Below are 22,635 nucleotides of genomic sequence, written 5' to 3'. Positions count from 1 at the left end.
GCTCTTGTCTGGTTAATAGAGCAAAATTTAAAAATAAACAGGAGTCTCAATGCATTTCTTAGGAGGCTTTACACCTCTAATTTAAGTCATTGGGGAATGCAGGAAAGCAAGTTAGAGACCATGAGAGCAGTAGGACTTCCTTATTTTAAAGGAGAAAAAAGAGGCTTATTGGATGGTTGAATATTTTCTGTGCCCTCTTCCATCAATCAGTAAATTCTCTCCAATGTCCTCGCCATTTCTAGTGATGTAGAGACTAAAGGAAAATACTGGCCAAAGTTAGGAAGGCACACACCAGGGATGACCACAGAGCGGACAACAGCTGAGCCAAAGCAAAACCCAGATTACATCAGCCCTGTTGGAGGGAAAATCACTCTTGTATGTCCTGTGGTGGCCTTCCCCTAGCTAGACTACTGTCCATCTAGTCTATTCTGCTTATTCATTTACATATAATAAAATGCACTGGTTTAAAGGGTCTATTTTGATGAGTTTCAACAAATCTGCACACCCACGTAACCACCATGGATGGTCAAGATATAGAATATTTTCCATCTTGCCAAAAAGTTCACTTGTGCCCTAACTCAGTTAATCTCATCTGCTCTCTGTCACCAAAGATTTATCTTTTCTAGAGTTTCATATGAATGGAATTATATCATATGTACTCTTTCATGTCTGGCTTCTTTCAGCATAATGCTTTTGAGATTCAACTATGCTGCTAGATGTATCATTTCTTTTTATTGTTGAGTAGGATTCCATTATATGGATAGCACGGATATACCTCAATTTGTTTATCCATGTACATAATGGCATACATTTGGCTGTTTCTAGTTTAAGCAGCAATGAATATTTGTGTGTAAGTTATTGTGTGGACATACACACATTTTTAATTTCTCTTGGGGGACTAACTATGAGTGGAATGGTTGAGTCATTTGGGAAACGTATATTTAACTTATAAACTGCCAAACTGTTTTCCAGAATTATTGTACAATTTTGCATCCCTGCCAGCAATGTATGATGGTTCAGTTGTTCTATATACTTGCCAAACTTGATATTGCCAGTCAGTCTTTTTAATTGTATCCATTCTAATGTGTAGAGGTCAACTGAGGTGTCACTGAGGGTCAGTTTGCATTTCCCTAATGACCAATGATGTTGATCACTTTTCAATTATTTGCTGGCAATCTGCATATTTACTTTTCTAAAGTATCTGTTAAAAAATCTTTGTTGTTTATTTATTGGATTGTCGTCTTCTTGTGCTGTAAGAATTATTTATTATGAATAAAAGTCCTTTGTCAGACATACATATTATGAATATTTTTTCCCAGTCTGTTGGCTTGCCTTTTTAATTTTTTTCACTATGTCTTTCAAATAGGAAAGATTTTTATTTATTTATTTTTTTTAAAGATTTTATTTATTTATTTGACAGGGAGAGAGACACAGCGAGAGAGGGAACACAAGCAGGGGGAGCGGGAGAGGGAGAAGCAGGCTTCCCACTGAGCAGGGAGCCCGATGAGGGGCTCGATCCCAGGACCCTGGGATCATGACCTGAGCCGAAGGCAGACGCTTAACGACTGAGCCACCCAGGCGCCCCAGATTTTTATTTTTTAAAAGATTTTATTTATTTATTTGAGAGAGAGCTTGAGCAGGGAGAGGGGCAGAGGGAGAGAGACAAGCAGACTCCCCAATGAGCAGGGCGTCCGACAGAGGGCTCAATCCCAGGACCCTGAGATCATGACCTGAGCCGAAGGCAGACACTTAATTGACTGAGCCACCCAGGTGGCCTGGAAAGATTTTTAATTTTGATGAATTCTTATTTATCAATGTTTTCTTTTATGGGTCATGTATTTTGTATCCTAAGAAATCTTTTCCAATCCAAAGGTTATGAAGATTTTCTTTTATGTTTTTTTGTAGAAGTTTTATGTTTCCTTTAATTTAGGTTTATGATATGTGTTAAGTAAATTTTTGGGTATTGCATGAGGTTAGGGTCACTTCATTTTTAATATAGCAATCTAAGAGCTGGGGGGTGAGGAAAATGGGTGAAGGGGATTTTCTTCCAGCTATAAAACAGTAAAAAATAATATATAAATATAAAATATAAATTTATAAAATACAAAAAAAGGAAGTCCTGGAGTTGTAACGTATAGCATTGTGACTATAGTTAATATATAATACTGTATTATATATTGAAAAATTGCTAAAAGAGTAGATCTTAAAAGTTCTCATCATAAGGAAAAAACTTTTGTAACTATGTATGGTAATGGATGTTAAGCAGACTTATTGTGGTGACCATTTTGCAATATATACAACTATCAAGTCATTATGTTGTACAGCTAAAACTAACATAATGGTATATGTGAATTATATCTCAATTAAAAAAAACTTTTTAAAATAAAAGTTCAAACCTTCTACTAAAAAAATTATTTATTAAAATAAAAATTTTTTAATTTTTTTTAAAGACTTTATTTATTTGAGAGAGAGAGAGAGAGCACAAGCAAGGGGAGTGGCAGAGGGAGAGGCAAAAGCAGGCTCCCCACTAAGCAGGGACACAATCCCGGGACCCTGAGATCATGACCTGAGCCAAAGGCAGACACTTAACTTAGCCACGCAGGTGCCCAAAATATTAATTTTTTTTTTTTAAAAAAGGCTATCTAGTTGTTCCAGAACTATTTGTTGAGAAGACTGTCCTTTCCCCGCATGAACTAACCTGGCATCTCTGTCAAAAATGAACTGACCATATATTTGTGGATCTTCTTACAGAATCCCTATCCTTTATCATGCCTCTTTTTTTTTTTTTTTTAAAGATTTTATTTATTTATTTGACAGAGAGAGAGATAGCGAGAGCAGGAACACAAGCAGGGGGAGTGGGAGAGGGAGAAGCAGGCTTCCCGCCGAACAGGGAGCCCGATGTGGGACTCGATCCCAGGACCCTGGGATCATGACCTGAGCCGAAGGCAGACGCTCAACGACTGAGCCACCCAGGCGCCCATGCCTCTTCTTTTTTTAAGAATCTATAATGGCTCCTCACTGTCCATCAAAACAAGTATAAAATTCCCATTCTAACATTCAAACTACTTCAACAACTTTCTGGTTTAGCTGGACCTACCTCAACTTTCCCCCTCCCCCCACCCACTCCATTCCCTGAATACACCATTATCAGTGCTGCCCTATCATTCTGGGGACTCCTGCCATTCTTCCTGTCATCCTAAGATGCTCTTCCTACCATCCTTAAAACATCGCCTATCCTTCTTCATCCATGAAGCATTCCTTGATAATTGTATATGTCAAAGATCTCTTCTCTCACTCCCTGTAGTTCTCATTATACTTACAATACATGCCAATATCATACCCTTTAATCCTTAAATGTGATTCAATATTCATTCAACAAAGAGCCACTGAGGCTCTACCATGGCAAGGCATGGCGGTAGGCACTGAGGAGAGAGAAATGAAAATAAAGGGTCATTGCCCAGAGACTTACAGACTAGTGAGGAAAGAATCAAGTAAATTGACAAAAATAATTCATATATGTTTTCTTATACCATTCACTACACCATGTTATAACTGTTCCATGATGTACATCTTGTATCCCTCAAATAAGTATTTCAGTATAGTTCTAAAAGGACTCTTTTTTAAACAAAACCACAATACTATTATTATACCTTAAATATTGTAATAATTCCTCAATATTATCAACTATCTAGTGTTAAAATTTCCTTGATTATCTCATAAATGCTTATTTATAGTTGGTTTGTCCACACTGAAATCCAAATAAGGCCCATAATTAGAATAGGTTGGTATTTCTCTACATTTCTTTTGGATTCCAATGCCCTTCTTCCTTGCAATTTATTTGAAAAAAACAGATTTTTGGTCTACAAGATTGCCTGGATTTTGCTCATTATATGCCTGTAGAGTCATTTAATTTGTTTCTCTGTCCTCTATATTTCCTGTAAATTGATAATCAGATCTAGAGGCTTGATCAGATTCAGGTTGTTTGGTTTTAGTTGGGCAAGAAAATTTCAACAGAGATGAGCTGTGTAACCCCCCCCCCCAACACACCCTTGGTAGGCACAAATGATCATTGCCTAGATCCATTAATTAACTAGGGGTTGCAAAATGCTAATACTCCATTCTATCATCACTTCTTAATTTATTAGCCAGAATTCTTCTATAAAGAGAAACTCCCCTTCTTAACAATTTGATTATGCTGCAATACAGCGTATGCAGGAAAGACAAGATAAATGCTTGATTCTTTCTCTTTATCTGTTTTCAAAATAATGAATTCATTCTCTGGCACCATTAGAAGGTGAGCAATTATGTGAGTTTATTTTTATTATTATTAACTCATGGATTTAAACATGTTTGATGTATTTTAAACCACTGCAGTTACTATTCTATTGATGCTCAAACTGCCCCATTGGGAACTTCTTTAGTTTGGTTCTTGAGTCCTGGTTGCGGCTCCAGTAGTCTTTGGCAGTTTCTTTGTTTTCTGGTATGACCAAAAAAACCACTCCAGGCCCAAGCGGTACGTTTCCTGCCCCAAATTTTGAAACAATCATTTCTCCAAGGAGTCCTAGTTCCTTTTAGTCAGAAATGGTATTTAGAAACCACAAACTGTGTGCTAGAGATGCTCATTGCTATACTATCCTCAGCCTTTCAGTTGACACAGATGGGAGATATTTTTTCTCAAGATGAACTACACGATGTCAAATTCATGACTACAGAGTTTTTACTTAACTTCATCAATTTTACATCCGGATCTTCTCTCTCCCATGGCTTAAATCTCAGTCCCCTAAAGCCCCAACATAATTACTCATTGGCTTTATCTTAAAATAGACAACAACCTCAGAATTAATAATATCATCACCACCACTCACAATATGATAGACCAGAGTAATTCCACTAGAAGTATACAAATTACTGTACTTTAAAGTACTTGGAATAGTTACTTTGTATAATTATGCTGCCAATCTTAAACACAGTTAAGTTCATTTGCTTCATTTTGCTTTTAATTTTCAGGGATTGCTTAAAAAATACTTAGGTTTATAATTATGTACAATATTGTCTTGGTTCCAAACTCAAATCTATAACACAAGGTGTAGTTAAAAGAAGTGTAGCTCCTATCTCTGCCTCTCTCATCCTATTCCCTTCCACTACAGGTAATCATCTTAAGAAGTTTTATCATTTATATTTCCACTGTTTTTGTTAAATACCAAAGGAACTGATGTTTAGTATCAATTTAACAATTCACACTACACACACTTTCTCCACCTTGCTCTTTTCATGTAACAATACATCTTAAAGAATACACAGCCTTAGAGACAGTCTGCATTTCTTTTTACAGCTACCTAGTGCTCCATTATGTGAATGTACCATAATTTCTCTAAATCGGCCCAAATTGATGGGCATTTGGGCTATTTCCAGTCTCTTGCTGTGCCAACAAATAACCTTATACATGAGTATTTTCCTGTTTTTGCCAATGTTTCTTTAGGATAATATCTTAGAAGCTGGACTGTTGAATAAAAGAACTACTTAATTTTGTTAGATATGTAAATTCCCTTCCATGGAGTTTAAACTGTTTTGCATTTCTACCAGCAATGTAAAAGTGCCTGTTTCCCTGCAGCTCCGCCAACAAAGTACGTTGTCAGACTCTTGGATCTTTGCCATTCTGATAGATAAGAAATTATAGTGGTTTTAATTTGCATTTCTCCTATGATGAGCAAAATTGAGCATCTTCTCATAGCTTTAAGAGATATTTGCATTTCTTTTCTGTGAACTGTTTATATCTGTAGCTCATTTTTCTATATGGTTATTGGGGTTTTTTTTTCCTCTTTCATTTTTAGAAGCTCATTATTTATTTGTCTATGGCATAAAGTGCACATATTTTTTCCCAGTGAGTCATTTGCTTTGCTTATTTTTCTTTTACATGCAAAAAGTATTTTGTTTTCATGTGCTCTAATTTATCAATCTTTCATTTTATTGGTCCTGGATTTTGAATCCAGAAGTTTTCTTCAGTTTGAGGCTAAAAAACGAATTCACTCATGTTTTCTTCTAGAACTTAACACAGTATGTTTAATGATCTTCACCTTTTCCCCTTCAGTCCCTTCGAGTACATAGAAAAAGTCCTTATGTCCAGGCAATTCACATGTTGAAAGCAGCTCATTTCCCTTTTCAAAATCAAACATCAGATGGAGTTCATGTAGCCACTCTGCTAATGCTGTTCTTTCACACACATGAACCCTTGCGTTGTACAGGCAAAGCACAGGGATGGGCCCAGTTTCTACCGTCCCGTTCCAGCGCCCTGGCATCCATCATGGGCGTGGCCCGTTGTGTCAAGTGCATCCAATTTCGGGATGGGGCACAGTTTCTACCGTCCCGTTCCAGGGCCCTGGCATCCATCATGGGCGTGGCCCGTTGTGTCAAGTGCATCCAGTTTCGGGATGGGGCACGGTTTCTACCGTCCCGTTCCAGACGTATATCATGTTTCCCATCTAAAACATCTCTTCATCAGTTAGGCTTTTAGGAGAATGACTTCCACAACCGCAGGCCCGTATGTGGCTAGACAACGGCCTCACTTCTTTGGATTTCAAAATGAGGCCACAGGAAAGTTCTGATTTTTTTAATGTTAAAAAATATAAATCAGTGTTGTTCAGATATTTGATAATAATCTAAGAGGAAATAATAACCAGGCCTACCTGGCTTTCAATATAAAGCACTGTATCTTATACTTAGTTATATAAGAATCACGTACATAGAAAATCAACTCTGTTTGCTCTCTTAACAAGCATTCTAGGTAATCCTCATGCAGGTTTCCTCATTTCCCAGGTTTCCCTGGGGAAAACAAAATAAAACAAAACAAAAACAAACGCTGCTCAAGAGTCTAAATCCTCTGAAAGTCTATCTTATCCCCAAATTTCTTAAATTGCTTTTTTTGTCCCCAGGTTCTGAAACACTCTGAAACCAATGACTATTTTGTTGACGGTTGTATCCCGGGCGTCTGTCACAATGCCTGGCACGCAATATGTATATCACACATGTTTGTTGAATTAAGGAATAAAAATCTGGGGCAAATGGGTATCTACATGCAAAGGATGACATTCTTATGCCACACACAAAATTCAACTCAAAATGGATTAAAGACCTAAATGTAAGAGCTAAAGCCATAAAACTATTAGAAAACATAGGTGCATATCTTCATGACCTTGGATTAGGCAATGGTTTCTTAGATACGACACCAAAGACACAAGCAACAAAAGAAGAAACAGATAAACTGGGCTTCATCAAAACTAAATTTTTATGCTTCAAAGGACACTATCAAGAAAATTGAGAAAGCGACCCACACAATAAGAGGCATACACCATCTATCATCTGCTTCCATGCTTCTTATAAAGAGATTCCCCAGCATCAACCCCAAAACCACAGTTCTCCATCCCTCCTTTGCTTGCTTTCTGTCTCTGGTCTTCTCCATTTCTTCTCCTCTTCTTTTTCCTCTTTTGGTTCCCACTCTGTTTCTCCTTTTTCTTATTCTGCGTCTAGGGAATGCAATTTATATTTTTATTTTTATTCTGGATTCTGGGGGTTTTCTTTTGCTTTTTTTTTTTTTTAAACATCACGAGGGAATTTGTTTGAGCGTTAAAGAGCCTGGGTACTACAGAGTCTTTGCTATATACTACAGGTCGCCTGCTTCTTGTATACTTATCCAAGGCTTACGAACAGACACACACAAAGTAGGCCTTTGATCCTGAAAACGTAGGCATCCCACTGGGATGAGGATAAATATTTATCTCTATTTGCTTTTTTCTATTGGGGCCTGGTTTCTGGCTTGCTCAATGTCCTATTTGGCCAAAAACCAGCCAGGTCAGGAAAAGATCACTCCACAGTTCCAGCCTTGAAAACATGCGGGAAGAGCTTCCACACAGTTCCCATATGAATTTTAACAGGGTCATCCGAGTACACTATGAGTGTAAGGAAGTACGTAGGGAGAAAAGACATCCTCTGCACTCATGCTAAGTTAGAGCAGAAAACCAAATATAGAGTATTCTCTTATGAATTTCTTCCCATACCCTTACCTAAGTAAGGACAAGAAACATTCCAGGAATGTTCTAGGACTGAAAAGCTATCTGGTGCCACAGTGGAGGAAGAAGTAAAAAGCATTTGAGGTCACAAAGACCACGATTTTCAAACCCTAGTTTTGCTACCTATGAAGCAAGCCTCACTTTCCTAAACTGCAAAACAAAGATAATAAAAACCTGCCTTACAGAGTTGTTGAAAGGATTTATAGACATCATGTATGTAAAGCACAGGGCACAGTTTCTGGGACATACCAGCAATTCAATTTTGGTAGGAATATTAGATATGTCCCACTATGTCTCTAGAGCTTCAGGTCACCACCACGTTCCTTGGTCCTAAACCGGAAGCCATAGAAAAGAAGACAGGTTGTTCTCTGGCTCTCAAATGGAGACCAGCCTCTTAAAAAGGGCATGTACCCACCTCTCCTGCAAACCATACTAGTTCAGTGGAAGGCAAGATCTATCAAAAGCCAGTTGTTAGCTCCACTGGGCATACTGTGTGTAGGGAAGGCACAAAAAGCAGATTCCCTAAGCCACTGCTTCTGCAAAGATGAAGAATGGCTTTTGCACAGAGCTTGGGCAGGCAGAAGTTTGTAACCCCCCAGTGCTGCCATCACCCGCCTCACCACCCAGCACCACTGTGACTCCCCCCGCTTGCACTGTTGGTGCTGCCATGCCTACCACTGTGGCCACCACCACCTCCACCAGTTACATCAACACCGTCACCAGGACCAATAATACCTTCTCTCCTTCCATCACAACCACCACTACCATCAGTATCACCATATGGCATCAATCAAAACCCCAGCTGCTAAAGAAGGAATAGCTGAAGGTAAACCTGCTTTACCTGAAGCCTTAAAGAAGGTTCTACTTGGAGAACTTCTGAATCACGTGTGCAAACAGTGTCACGCCCATCTCTCAGCAGGTACAAATACGGCCCCACCTAAAGCCACTTGCTGCAGTAACTGCCACGGTGCTGAAGAGAGACTCCCAAAGAGGCAACTCCCTCCGCTCCTTTCCTACCCTTGGGAGACACAGAGCAAGGGCTGGGAGAAGGTTGTCAGGCTCCCAAGTGTGTCTCTAACATGGCTTTGTCCCTGGGCTGCTCACTATGTCCAACAGGCATGGCCCAGAAGGCTAGGGCTGGGTGGCATAAGTGAGTAGCCACGGCGGGCCCTATGTCCATCTGCCGGGAAGAGGCTGCCGTGTACTCCGTGGCCAGGGCTGTTGTTACAATGACTTGAAGCCCACTGACAAAGGAGGCTCATGTCTTGGAAGAACAAGGCAGGCATTTACTAGTGCCCTGCCTGTCGCCATGAGGAACACTGAAACAATATCCTTTTAAAATATCTTTCACAGAGATTTTGCTCTATTTTCCTTTGAAGGCATAACAAATATCTAAAAACCCTGCCCACATTTTAAAAAATGGGTCACACGTTTTTGCGTTTTTGCTTAAAAAAAAAAAAAAAGCTATTTTTATTTCCTTGTATCCTTGTAATGTAACAGTTATAAGCAGCTAAACTGAATTTTTAATTATCCTTTTTAAAAGATTTTTTAAGAAGTAAAGGTTATTCCTAGGCTGACACTGAATATGCCAGGTCTGTAGCTAGAAGCAAATTTTTATAGCTGGTTATAAACCCCCGAAATATGAGTTTATACTGAAAAAGCTGAAGCAACCTTAACTCTAAGTACGCCGATGGGCGCCACTTTAATTACAGTCCCAGAATCGAATAAAACAGTCTCTCTTCTACAGTAGCATCACAAAGAACCCCATTAACTCTCCAATTACTAAATGAGGAAACAACATTCTCTAGAACCCAAGCCAAGGAAAAAAGAACAGTGCGTGTTCCAACATAAAACCTTACAACTGGGCTTCAAAGTTACAGTCTAAAATAAGGAGGCGCTCCCCTGCACGGGTAATGTTTACTTCGCTTATTTAAAATAAGTGAGTGTCTTTGCCAAGGCTCACATAAGACTATTTGTTTAACAAATAAAGATGTGTGTTTCCTGGAGTGTTTCTAATTGGGGTTTGAGATCCCACCTCCTAAGAAATTCTGGGCTTGGATACCTCCCACAGGCACGGTGCCTTTGACCATGTGGGTATCCCGTATCGAGGGGAGTGGAGGGTCTGGTGCTCATAAGGGAGCACGCACATGGCAAAATCTACAGAACAAATGGTTTGTGTCCCACCAACGCATCCATCACGCTTTCAACAGGAAAGAAAACTGGGGAAGGTCAAAACGATATCCAGTAGGATTTGTAAATTGAGCTATTCAGTAGGCAAGCAAACTTTAAAAATAGCAACGTGGGGGAGGCAAATTTCCCCTCATCTCCTCCCTTCTTCCTCTCACCCCTGCCTCCCCAATCTGCCCTGCCGCCCCTGCTGTCTTTGCAACAGCAGTGAAGCAACCCTGTTTTCAAAGCCATGCTAACATCTTGGGAAATGCCAGGGCAAAATCAAAGATTCTTTGGCTGGGCGTGTAATATAAAACTTGAAGTTGTTCCTGTTAAATAAAAACAGCCATGTTAATTTTGGTGCCATTGAAAACACAGGAAAATGCTGTTGCCAAATGGAAAGGGGGAAAAAAAGAGCTTACCAAATGGGAAGCAGTTGTATTTTCAAGACTTGAGAAGGGTACATTACAAAAACTCGAGAGCAAAATCGAAAGAGGAAAAAGAAATGTATAAGAATGGTTGTTTCTCTATTTAATTCTTTTCCTCTATCAAGGTAAAGGAATGCATCCCCAATTCCCTTTAGGAGACAGGGAACTCAAGTCTCCGGGGTTCACTGCCTTGCTCTGTAAATAACAAAACATTTTCTTGCTGGGGGCCCCGAAGCTCCCCGTCCCACCCTTCTGCAAATGCTCTCAATAACACTCCCGTGGTTTACAGATTCACTGAGCTATGTGGCAACCAGAAAAAATATTCTGTACTCAAGACCCTGTTTTGAGCTGAATTTGACAAATGCTTGGAGGAGCATCATCGTAGAGGCAGAAATTATTTATTTTCTGGTTCCACCTGAAAGTTAGCGACTATTCCCAGCAGTGTTTCCAAGTACTTCTGAGGTTTAAATGCAGTAGATGCCAAACTGTACTTGTAATGATGGGTAGAATTGCAAGTGATTCGCAGGAGACCATCCTTGGCTGGTTTTAACATCTTTGAGCAAGAACCAGAAACGGAGAGAAGGAAAGGAAAGCTAAAGACTAAAGACTCTTGAAATCCTCATTTTAGGTGCGTGAGATTCTGGAACACTGATTTGCTGGGCTTTGGGTTTTTGTTTTTGTTTTTTTAATTCATTTGAGAGAGGGAGAGCAGGAGCTCGAGCAGTGGGGGAGGGCAGAGGGAGAGGGAGAGAAGCAGACTCCCTGATGAGCCAGAGCCCCACCCAGGGCTCAGTCTCACGACCTTGAGATCATGACCTGAGCGGAAATCAAGAGTTGGATGCTCAACGGACTGAGCCACCCAGGCGCCCCTGCTGCTGTTGTTTCTGTTATTCCTAAAAAATGTGTTATGAGAACTTTTTTACTTTAACTGTAATTTGGAGGACAACTGGAATGGTGATTCCTGTCTTACCGTCTCTTGCTTAAACTGGTGTCCAGACACTGGGGAAATCACACTAGCTATCTTTGCCAAAATTAAAATTACCTTTATCACTATAGCTATTCCTACATGCATTCTTTCCCTCACTTTATAAATAATAAGTAAATAAGCTGAATGTCATCTATATGCCTGGTACTTTATAGCATGCTGGCTGTGTTATAATTGCACGTCAGGTGAATTTTTTTCATAGGCGGTATTTTTTTCATTCCAAAGGCATGGCTTCCACAAACTGACACCTTGGCAGTTCCCCAGATTCTCGGCGAGAGCCATGAGTGCACGATAACCCTGGCCCTGAAATAAAATCCAAGTTAGATTTCCCCAGTTCTGAAGTTATTATGAAATTCTCCAAACTTGAATAAATAGATAGTACCTAAAAATTCACTGCCACTGGGCAGCCAACATTATGGCTCACTCTACACCTCCTTTCATTCTGTCCACCATGGAAACCCAGGGAAGGACCAAGGGAAGTGTGGGGGATGACATCAGGATGGGCACTGGACACCCAAGATTCCCATGGTGGGGGGAGGGGGTCTCGCCAGGTAAAAGACCTCATTAGATCCTCCAGGGCATCAAGCTAAGAGGAGTTAACAGCTTCTTGAAGGGCTTGAATTTGAATTCAAGGAGAATCAAAGAACTTAGAAAAGTAGTTAAATAAAATGAATTTCCAGGAACACATGCAGACCAGTCTGAAGTAAGGAATGACTAATCATGTGTTAATAAGTAGTAAAAGGAACCCATAACAGTCCTTAAATGAAAAGCAAGTCAGCTGCCCAGCACAGTTATTAAATACAAGATCTTGGAATTGGTGAATGAAATCATGGCACCAGGGAGATGTGGTTCAGACTGTAGGCTCCACAGTCAGAGACCCAGGTTGAGTTTCAGAGTACTCGGGAGATTGAGCAAGACACAACTTGGGAGATTGAGCAAGACACAACTACTCTTTTCTGTTTCCTCATCTACAAAATACCAGTAATACTCGCCTCCACCCTATAGCAGTTGGAAGACTTACATGGGACAACCCATAAAATGTCCCCAGCCCAGTGCTGGGCCTAGAATTAAGTGCTCCATAAACGATCCTCTATCCATCAAGGAGATACACCTTTGCAGCTCCCTGTGCCTGGTTTGGACTTTTCAATTTCTGGACAATGAAGAGAATTAGAAAGTGATCTGGAAGAACGCAAGTGAGATGATTAAAGAAAAGGCAAACAAACCACAAAAACGAGCTCAAAACTGTCGGGACTATCTAGCCTGGAAAAGCCAAAGCTGGAAGGCTTAGCAACAAACCAAATAAGCAATAAAGCACGCCATTATTCAGCAATGGGGTGACCAGCTATTCTGCTGCTGGAGTGGGGCCATGGGAGAAGGTATGTTGCTGCAGCAAGAGGAGCAAGGGTTAGCTATAAAAAAGGACTTCCTTATAATTTTCTTTTTACGAAGAGTCATTTCCTTTGGCCTTAGAGTCAGACAAGCACAAGTCTATTTCCCATCACACCAGGCATCCATTTGAAAGCACAGGAAAAACGACCTTCCATCTGCTGCTTCAGTTTCTAACAAGATCACCACATCCTTAAAGGGGTTCAAGGGTCCTGCCAGGTAGGGGAAGTGACACAAATGACCAGCAACTCCCCTCACGGGACTCTCTGAGCCTCTGAGCCTTCTGCAATGGCTCTCTTTGTCTGTTCCCCCTAAGTAATAACTGTCCTGCCAAACCAGGATCACTGCATTTTGTGTGTGTATCTCTGGTGAGTATGTACCAGGGAGGTCAACAGGCTGAATGCTTGTGTGTGTGTGTGTGTGTGTGTGTGTATTTGCACACACACAGTGCAAAGGCCTACAGCTTATATTAATTTTGTATCCACTAAAATGGTTACCCTTTAGAGATTAAAAAAAATTATTTGCTATGCTGATAAAGAACATTTTCCAAATTTGTTCTTTAGTGTCATGCCTTATTAAAGCTGAGATAAATCACGTCCCTTGCTTACCTCCCATTGATGTCACCGAAAAAAATTAGATTATCGTAGCCAACATGAAACCATAATGGGGTAGCAGCCTAGGCTCTGCTTACTGTTTAAAATTGAGTTTTGGGTGATATGCTCTACAATTAGGTGGGGGGTGGCATATGGACATTCATCTGAACTTAAAAAAAAAAATGTTTCAGCAACTCTGCCACAATCCAACCCATTCCTTGAGAAGCCTAGAAATTCGGTCACGTTTGGTTGTTTCCATATCCCACTACTTTCCACTTCCCTTTCTGGCATTTCATTCCACTTTTTCTGTTTTCAGATCATGCTTGGCCTTCTGCCCAGGTCTGAGGATTAAAACCATTAAAAATCTCTGTCTTCTCAACATCCTCCTATTTTTTCTAAAAAAGAGACAACATTAGCTCTCCCCCTTTCATTTTTTTCTCTACGGAGGTTAAAGAATATTTTCCCTTCTCCTCTTTCAAGCTTTCTGATTTGAAACCTGCACAGCGGCATTATTTTGGAAGACTGGTTGCTGACCTTTTGGCCTGGGCTCAGCTCAGCCTCTTGCCTGCCCACCTCCAAGTCTCTGGAGTAAACACTCGGCTGCTGAAAGCCCAGCTGCGGGTCCCTCGACCAGCTACAACCACTCACTCAACACCACAGCGCAACCCAAATAAATAAAACCAACAGCCCAAACTGTATCAGTAATATTTAGTTCTCTTAACCAGAAAAATAAATGGCATTTCTTAATGCTATTTAAAAATGTCAAATATGTACATTCATTTAAAAAAAAAAAGAGGCTCCCTCTAAATTTCCGAAGTTACTGAGAACAGGATGACTACAACTTCACAATTGCTGAAATTGAGAAATCTGAAGAACAACATCATTACCAAACACTGAGAAGAGGATCACCCATCGTGTGACTTTGACAAGACTTGGATCTAAGTGAGCAAGAGCCTCACAATGAAATGTTAGGTTTGGGGTGAAGACTGACTATTCTTATTTCCATCCCTGCTTTTGTGCACATAGGTTCCTCCACGTGTTGGTGAGCCACACAAAAGTGCGGATATTCGACTGCTTTTGAAATTTCCCCCAACAAGAACGTCCTGTGACTCCACCTGTCGTCACAGCACTAGTGGGGGATAAATAAGAGGCAGGCACCTCCCTAACTCCCATGACCGGGCAGGTATATTAACGGAAGCTTTGTGCATTCACGAACTCCTCAAAATGCTCCAAGTCCTCCATGCAGCATTGTTGACAACAGTAAAATACTGGGGGGAAAACTCAAAGATCCATATTTTGGAAAAATAAACAGAGAACAACCTCAGAATAGAACACCATGCCACTAAATAAAAAAGAGAGAGAAAACTCACTAAGACTTAACAGTAAAAAGAAGCCCAGGATGTAATGTTAAGTGGTAAAAGGCACAGAGTAAACAGGGTGTGTGCTCTGCCTCGTGTAAGAAAAGGGAGGAGGAGTAAAATCTGTATCGTTTTACTAGGTATTTACTATTGCATTTGCACGAAGAGACACAGGAAGTTGTATAAAAAGCTAATAAAAGTACCAAAGGAATGAAGACTAAGGTAGATGGGAACAGAGGTAAGGAACAAAAATAGAAAACAATTTCACTAAAGAAACTTACGATTCAAAGGCCCTTTAAGGTTGACTGCTCTGCAAAAGTGTCTTGAACCATTCCCATTCTGGCCTATGGGAGCATCTCAATCAACCCAGGTGGGAACTATTTACCAAATGCTGTGTGTGCTTCTGGGAGAGGGGACTTGGGAAGGCAGCCTGAGCAGAGCAGGACGTCACCCCGCCCCGCCGCTGCTCGCCCCCCTCCATCCTGGCCTTCTTTCTGACTCGGGGCCTCTCTGGCTCCATTTGGAAGCGGCAGGTGTGGTGACACAGGGTTTTTTTGGAAGCTTCCATCACCCAGTCCTTTTAAGCACAGGTCAGATAATGCCTCTGACACCACCAAGAACGGACCAGACACAGCTGCCTCAGGAGTGGACAGGGCTCCATCTCTGATCCATAAATGACAGGAAAAAGGTCAAGATCACAGAGCTTTCTCCAAGTGGTGGACCCAGAGCCCCGGGGGGCTTGGACAGTCCAGTTGAGTTCAGGTGGTATCCCAAATCCCCAGATGATCAGGATTTCTTTTAGATGTGGAAAAGGAACTAAGAAATGAATCTGACCTGAACCAAAGATGTCCAGTAGTTTTATTCTGCTGCCTTCTTCAACTTTTTTGGGGGGGCGGGGGTAAGAAAAGTTAGTATGTAAACTACTTAAAGTTCAAGCTACATCCTTGAAGGAAGACCTAACAAGAATGTAGGTGCTACTCTAAAATGTTCCTTCACTGAATTGAGAAATTCCATTTGTACAGTCTGAGTAATCTGGACTCAATGACTTTTCGTAACAAACCGTTCATGTTTTCATGCTACCATGGTAACTTATCACACCTATTTTTATTTTCTCCCTGGAGCTATTATTTCAGAGAATCTTGGACATTCTGAGTTGGTAGGGACCTTAGAGTTTGTGATTTACGCTAATAAGCAGCCAATCTTAGGTGCTTTTTGATCCACAAAACTACCACATTTCTCCAAGCCTACTGAAGCAAGAGACCAATATTTGCCAAGAGCCTACTACCTGGCAGGTATGTTTTACATGATCGTATCTAATGCAAACAGGAGTCCCGGAGGTGAGCGGTCCTGGGGATTTTTACAAATGAGTAACTGGGCTGAGTTTCACAAGTCCATGGCACAGCTGCATAACATCCAGTCTTTCTCACTCTGAAACCTGTGTCTCTTTCCATCATCTCACATGGCGTCCCGAGGGGTGGAAGGACCCATACAGGCTCCAAAAAAGCACGCAGTAACAGCACGATGGTTCAAAAGGCTAACAGAGAAATAAACCAAAGGAAAGGATATTAAGTGCACTCGGTTGCCGGGGGCTTGCCCTTGCTTCGCTCACAACTCACACATGCATGGGTCTACAGGTTTCTACTCCTCAGCTCCAGCAAACAACCCATCATTAGAATCCACTTGCCCTACACCTCAGAGGCCAAGAGTCACAGAAGCCTAGGCCCTGATCCTGGCTGTCAGCACCTGCTGAGACTCATCACCCCACAAGATAAACTACTGGGCTGAACAGAAAGCAGAGCTTGCCCTGCCTGGGGGATGGAAAATTGTGGCAGGGGCTAGGCAGAGCGCCTCTCTGAGTAGGAGGGATTCCATGGGGAGAGCCATGGCAGGGCTGGTCCTGAAGGAGGCTGGGCCATGGCAGGGCTGAGAGCTTGTCTGGGAGGTTCAAACGAGGGAGAATATATATGAAGACCCTCTGCAAGCTGTAATCACGTGGTATCGCCACTAAAGAGTCGGGAGGAAAAGGATCCCAAGTAGTTCAAAGCCACTGACTCTTTTTTTTTTTTAAAGATTTTATTTATTTATTTGACAGAGAGAGGGAACACAAGCAGGGGGAGTGGGAGAGGGGAAAGCAGGCTTCCCACTGAGCAGGGAGCCCAATGCAGGGCTCGATCCCAGGACCCCGGGATCATGACCCGAGCCAAAGGCAGATGCTTAACGACTAAGCCCCAGGCGCCCCCTGACTCCTCTTTCCAATCCTAACGTCTAATGCTGCTTTTGTTTGTACAGGTAAAAAAGGAGCCCTTGTACATTAGTCAGGAACTTGGGTGTTAACGACAGAAACCCACCTCAAACAGCTTGGACCAAACAGAGCCCTGTGTGAGGGCTCAGAGACCCATGGGAAGAGCAGGGAACATGAAAGCCATTTCTCACCCATATTTCTGCTTCTCTTCCATTCTCAGAGACCCGGTCCAGTCACTCCCAAACCACACACTCCTCAGCCTCCTCTACCCCTCATTCTCAACTGGGAAATCCCAGGGAGGGACTTGTGCCAATCTTAAGTAACCAGGTTCTAGTACAGAGGTGCCCCAGCGGCACTGTGCGCGAAGTACGTGTGGTGTGCGTCCCCAGGAGTGAGGCAGTGTGATGCACTGCCACAGCCCAGGAAGGGTCCCTGGGGCTGAGGAGGACAGGCTGACAAGCACTGGTCTCCTCTTGGATCCTGAGTCAGATCTCGGTTGAGACCGCCCCCACCCCCTTCCTCCGGCCACCTCTGTGAACACAGTTGGTGGTGGCAATGTCGGTTAGGTGGCTAGATCTGGGCCTGTTTCTTTCAGACCTTGAAGGACATATTACAAGAGTGATAAGATATACATTTGGTCACAAGAACAAGCACCTTTTTTGTCATCTCTTCTTTTAGAAATATAGAACAGACTTCCTTTAACAACTTGGGGCCTTAGACATGGATGCCAAGGAAGAGGCATTTCCTGTAAATCCCTCATCTGTATCCTCGAATAACTTGAAACTATCCTGGCGCTGGCAGGCACGAGGCTGAATCCAATGGGCTCCTTGCGTTTGTCCATTCACTCTGCTCACCCCAACTTCCAGCACCACTATGTATGGCTCAGAAAGCAGAGGGCAGACTCAAAGTTGAAAAAGATAAATTTCAAACAGTTGCAACAGAGGTGACCCCGGACCACATAGGTAAGGTCAAAATCATTCCCAAACGTGTCTCCCCAGACAGCACTGAAGCTGAGGAGGTGTCCCCGCCCCCCTACCCCAGGGAAGCTGATTACCAGAATGGGCAAGGGGCTGGGCTGGAGGGTCCTGGAGGGTCCTGGAGGCTGGCAGGCTTTCTGGGCCCGATTTTCGGCGGTGGCCTGGGGCCTGAGCCCCCTACCAGGCAGTGTGCCCTGCTGAGCTCTAGGGCCCATAATTTCCTGATTGCTTGCAGCTCTGCAAGAAGATATCAAAGCCAGAAAGAAATGGTTTGAAGCCAAAGAGGGGTGAGAGAGCAGGGAAGGCTGATTGGGGGTGGAGGGAGTCTGGAGGGGATGGGGGGTGGGAAGGGCCTCAGGGCAGGGAGGGTTAAGCCAAGGGAGAAGAGAAATCAGAATTAAATGAAAACAGCGTTTGTAGCTGGGCCCCTCTCCGTAAAGTCCTGCCATGCATGCATTAACCCTCCATCGATGAAAACAAAATCCAGGGACCTAGTGCCTGCCTGCTGGGGCACATAAGGCTTAGGGGATATAATATCTTCCAGGTGGGTGTGCCCAGGAGCACACAAAGGTGCTTGACAGGTCGTTTAAAACTGACTGTCAAGGTCAAAACAACACCACCTGCAGGTACAACTAAAATGTCTTCATCCATCCCCTCCTTTGGGTTCTGTGTTGTTGTTTGTTTTAAACCAAAGCACAATTTGAGCGGCAGACAAGCCTGACAACTGTTCAAACATATGTACGTGCAACTTATTAGCTTGCAAATGGAGGTATCTGGAGGCTAAAAACAGGGGGTGGGGGGAAAAAGTTAGCTGCCATCTCAGAGGGGGCGGGGGGGGGGGGGGGTGTCGGCTGTAAATGGCTGGGCTGGAGGATGAAGGCCTTCATCCAGGGAGCATGCTCCTGATGTGGTATTTGGAAATGCTGTTTTGCATGGATGGGGCACTGAGCAGAGGCGGTTATTATGAAAGGAAGGGGCCCTTGCCCCTGAGATCTGTTTATTTTGCAATTAACCAGGAGTAAGAGAGGCCCCTTCTGAACCTTCTGCTTGCGGGCCTAAAATTTAAACGCCCACTGCTGCCTAGGTGGAGTACACTGCCCAAGGAGTACAAGAAAATCCCAGGCTTATGATCTAACTAGCTCCTACATCAAAAAGAAAATACATGTGGATGTAAATTGCCAAATGAAATTGAATCACCTCCACCCCTGTTCAACATAAAAACTCAAACCTAAATAAATCAAAGAATGTTAAGGTTCTAAGACACTCTGCAGGCGATTCCAAACAGCCCCTTACTTTTTCACAGACGAAAACTGGGCCAGGGAGGCCCAGTGACTTGCCTGGGATCCCAGCCTGTCACTGAGCCCAGCTCCTCGGGAACACACCTTTCTTAGGAGTAACAGACAAGCAGGGAGCATCACCACGGAGCTTCTCCTAGACCCTCTTTCCTCTGTCTGACATTCTCACCCGAGAGAAGATGGCAGTGTACGGAGTCTGAGAGTTCCCAGGAGATAACCTGTTCAGAGATGCACCCCTCCCAAAGTCCCCACTGCTCTCTAACACCGGAGCAAAAGAACTTGCACGGATGTGTTAACATTCCAGATGCCAAGCCCCTGCTGCTGACCCACTGAATCAGAGTCTCCGTGGTGGGACCCAGGTTCAAGGGATCCCAGGGTTCTTAGCCTATCCACTGGGGTGCATGAAGAGGTAGAAATTCTTAAATTTTTTTTCCTCCGGGTGCCTGAGTGGCGCAGGAGGTTAAGCGTCCGACTCTTGGTTTCGGCTCAGGTTGTGATCTTGGGGTCATGGGATTGAGCCCGGGGTTGTGGGATCGAGGTCTGTGTCAGGCTCTGGGCTAGGTGAGGCGTCTGCTTGAGATTCTCTCCCTCTGCCCCTTCTGTTTGTGCGCTCTCTCTCTAAGAAATGAGTACGTCTTTAAAAATATTTTTTTCTCATCCTTCTAAATTTCTATTTTTGTATTTTTTAGTATACCCAGTATATTAACACTGTACTAAATGTATATAACTTATAAACGCATATAAATATATGGAGGGGGTGACTGTTCAAAAAGAGATGTATAATCAGAAAAGCGTGGGGCCTCCTGCACTGAGCTGTGGGCCCGTCTTCCTCACCATGATAAAGCAAGGCCCTTGCCAGGGCCTGACACATGGCAGGCCTTCAAGTGACCCTGATACAAGGAAAGATGGACTCCACAGCCGGCTACATAATGGACTCCAGGATATTTTGGAATAGAATCACTTCTCAAAGGTTTTTTTTTTTTTTTTAATATTTTATTTATTTATTTGACAGAGAAAGAGAGATAGTGAGAGCAGGAACACAAGCAATGGGAGCGAGAGAGGGAGAAGCAGGCTTCCCGAGGAGAAGGGAGCCCGATGCGGGGCCCCATCCCAGGACCCAGGGATCACGACCCGAGCCGAAGGCAGACACTCAACTACTGAGCCACCCAGGCGCCCCTCAAATGTTTGTTTTGAGGAGGTGGCTTCTTCGAGACCATGATGGCCCCATGGAATGCACACTATCAAGGGGGATCCCTGGGCACGGCATACGGAGGAATACTGCACCTTTTGGCCCTGTCTTCAATAGGCACATACACACCAGGATAAATCAGGATAATAAGGATATTAAAGGCTTTCTTAGAAGTCCTCCAGCAAAGACTCCATTTTAACTCTGTTTAATCCATTCATTTCCTCAATTAATTAAGCCACAGTTCCTTTTCCCACATTATTAACATTCCACAAAACTAGTCTTCCCTGGAACCTGCTGTAGAAAACCCTAATTCAGACTTTAGGTCTCCTCTCTCCTTGCAGCCACAGAATCATCAGCATTCATCACACCTGCCCACTGATACACGTCTACCGAACAAATTCTTGGCTTTGCCCATCCAGGCCTTTCCAAATGCCAGCTTTCCATAGGATGTTCACAAATGGCACATGTGTGGTAAAAGCCAGAACCTGCAGCTGGCTCACTCTCAGAGTAGGTCCTCAGGGTCTCTTCTTGGAGGAGACCAACTCAGAAATGAGGATCTGCCAATCACAGTCCCCACAACTCAGCAAACTGGCCTCCAGGGAGCAAAGGCCCAGGGTGGGTCCCCAGGATCACAAGAGCACCCTCTCCTCCTTGCCCATCCCAAGCCCTGGCCGGGGAGCCCAAGTATCATTCACACTCTCCTGAAATGGAATTCTAAGATTTCCATTTTATGGTGAGAAGGGGAGGTGGTTATTTTCAGCAAGCTAACTGGGAAAGTGAAGGGCAGATTTGGCATTCTGTCTTCCCGGAACAATGTCTAGACTTTCTGAGGAGTCACCTCTATAAATAGCATGGTTAGTTAACCAAGAAATATAACATGTTCTCCTCTGAGCTCCACTTGGGTTAAGTCAGGGTGAACTTTTGCATCATACCTGCAAATCCTACAAAGTAATCAATTTCTTAAAAAGTAATCCATTTTTTAAACGAGCGCTTCCTTACATCTTTGGCCTTTTAACGTGAACACTACTTTTTAACAAAAGGTATCTGCTACCCTTTTCCAGTCACATTTCAGGGGTGGGGTAAAGCGACAAGGCAATTTCTTACCCACTTTATGCACACAGGCTTCTGTGGCTCAGATGTCGGTGGGTTCCAGGTGCATATTGGCTATAATACAACAGAGGCTATGTTCCCACTAAGCGGAGCTATTTATACATTGTACCTTGCGTGAGGACTGTTTCCAGGGTTGGTGTTTTCCCCCAAAGGAGTCTAGCCTTCAAAGAGATACGGACACAGCTCCATGCCCACGTATATACGTAACACGGTCCAGAAGCTGGTAGCATTTTGCTCTCTCTGTGTAGTGGTCTGAGGAGTGAGAACCTGCAAGACTGGGAATATTCCAACTCAGGCAACTTTGCACATTGAATTCCATTGTTCTTTTTCACCCAGGGAGTGGATGTTCTACTCAGTAATGATGCTTCTGTGGGGAAGTAAGTGGGAGGGGAGAAAAATAAAAGGCTTTTCTTTGCAATGGAAAAAAGGGAAAGGTAGTGCCGACTGGCCATCTCAGGCTCAAGGGCTGGAAGAGATTAGGGGCCTATGGAAAGAAGAAGATTACAAATGTAGGCAGAGGGATGATTGCTTCAGGAAGGTCTTTCAAAGGCCTGACAACTTCTCTTGAAGGATGGCCCAGCAGTGTTCTGTGAAGGTAGGACTGTCAGTCTATGTGTGTGGAGAACAGTTCAAAGAAAACAAAACACTTAAGCGTAATCTTTCAGAGGATGAGGAATCATGGCGTAATGATGATAAAATGCTACTTCTGGGTCTGACAAGCAGCGCAGCTGTTTGATGGCAAGAAGATTCTGGCTAAGCCAAAAGCTGTGAGTTCACTCTGCTATTGTTCCAACAGAAGAGAGAAAGAGAGAGAAAGAGAGAGCGAGCAAGGCCCCAGCA

General features: G+C 43.0%; 1 protein-coding gene and 1 long non-coding RNA gene across 8 annotated transcripts in view; both read right to left on the bottom strand.

Annotated features, from left to right (window-relative positions):
* Nucleotides 1–22,635, bottom strand: part of AOPEP (aminopeptidase O (putative)) — a 337,581-nt gene that overhangs the window by 232,442 nt on the left and 82,504 nt on the right. The gene's annotated exons all lie outside the window — the stretch shown is intronic.
* On the bottom strand, nt 5,235–9,230 carry LOC144380069 (uncharacterized). Its single transcript, XR_013443833.1, has 3 exons — nt 8,799–9,230; nt 8,313–8,393; nt 5,235–7,520 (listed from the first exon to the last, which is right to left on the bottom strand). It is a non-coding gene; the product is annotated as an uncharacterized LOC144380069 (long non-coding RNA).

This window comes from Halichoerus grypus, chromosome 14, assembly GCF_964656455.1.
Source record: "Halichoerus grypus chromosome 14, mHalGry1.hap1.1, whole genome shotgun sequence".
NCBI lineage: Eukaryota > Metazoa > Chordata > Mammalia > Carnivora > Phocidae > Halichoerus > Halichoerus grypus.
Note: the sequence above shows the minus strand (reverse complement) of the source record. Positions and strands in the feature narration are given on the sequence as shown.